Here is a 1,743-nt window from a genome sequence, read left to right on the forward strand (position 1 = left end):
ATTTATTTTGATTCTCCAGTTTTGACACCATTCTTCAATAGATGTTATGTGTGTCTGTAGTGTTTGTTATGCATTAGTTGGGCCGCTGTTTACAATCAGTATACATGTGTTATCAGCATATGTTGTCAGGACTTTTTTAGGGTGGGTTGGGATGTCAGCTGTATAAACCTGTCGGGGTTGTCTGGTCTCAGGCGGTTCTTCAGCCTGATATCTACTTTACAGAAGGCCCACGACAAGGCGTATTCATTAGTAGGTAAGAAAAGAAGGCCGTGCCAGGGGATGAGCCCTGGACACTGACTAGGTAGAGGAGTTATAGGTGAGAGAGTCTGAGGCAGAGTAACAGTTCTAGTTGCCGAGATGAAGCGGACGGACTAGTAAGCTGATAAGGCTAGGTGCAGCTCTAGTTGCCAAAATGAAGCGGACGGACTAGAGCCGGGGAGAGACGGGAAATTACACTGGTTGCCGAGATGAAGTGGACGGACCAGTGTAACCGTTAAGGATTAGGTTACAATCTTAGTTGCCGAGATGAATCGGACGGACTAAGACTGCTGGAGAAAGGGAGAGGAGATAGGCCATCGTCTAAGGTCAGCATAATAAAAACCTGAGGATTCACTCTTTTAACTCTACTTGAGATAGTTCCGTAGACTCCTTTTGCTCAATCTCTTTTTATTTCATAATTAACATTCTTACACATTACATATTAACATATATACATTTATACAAGAGATCGTATTTTTATAATGATAAACTTATATACAATTATACAACTTCTTAGACGCTTGTAGTGCTGACCCCTGGCGGGTTATAGCGGCACTTCGTGCTCGCTGACTGCTACAAACCGTATAAAGAATGGGACCTAAGGTACTACCTTGAGGAACACCGGCAGACTGAGAAAAGAGAGATGAGTAGGCTAGGTTATTATTTACTTTAAAGGTTCTATCAGCGAGGTAGGAGCGGATTATAAGGAAATATGTAGGGAGTAGGAATTGACGAAATTTATAGAGCAGACCTGGATGCCTGACTCGATCAAAAGCTTGTTTAACATCGAGGAAGACTCCCGTGCCGTACATAACGCGCTGCAATGTGGAAGATATGGCATCAACCACTTAATGACTCTGTTGTATGGTAGAATGAGATGTTCTAAATCCAAACTGGTGGTCAGGAATAACATGATATGAGTCAAGGATTGGATAGAGGCGTTTTAATAAGAGTGTTTCCAGGATTTTGCTCATAAAATTAATATTAAATCACAATTTATTACACTGAAAATAGGAATAATAAGGCACCATAAATCAATTGGGAAATAAGAAGTGGGGGTAAATGAAATGGTAAAACATATAAAAGAAATTTCTTGAAGAAAGTTAATTCATAAACTTACCAAAATGATAATTAAAAAATTAACTTTCTAAATCTCAAAATTACAGACAGTGATAAAAAAAATTTCAAATGTAACATATTGAATATTTTAATCCTTCTTACACATTCAGTGATCATATTACATTCAATGAATATAGAGTTATTGTTTTGTAACAATAATGAATCGGAAAATTATGAAAACACCCTCAATTACATTAACTTTACAAAAATAAATAGTTCAGGACATTAAAGGATTAAATGAATGACTCAAGGAGAAATGGATACAACCGTGTCCAACGGCATGGCAATGTGGCCTCAAATGGTCTTTAATGTCAGATAGTTCTTAGTCTCATTGGAATAGTACAACAGGGAAAATGGCAAATTAAA

This window comes from Halyomorpha halys, unplaced genomic scaffold (assembly GCF_000696795.3).
Source record: "Halyomorpha halys isolate HHAL.00 unplaced genomic scaffold, Hhal_1.1 Scaffold25.1, whole genome shotgun sequence".
Lineage (NCBI taxonomy): Eukaryota > Metazoa > Arthropoda > Insecta > Hemiptera > Pentatomidae > Halyomorpha > Halyomorpha halys.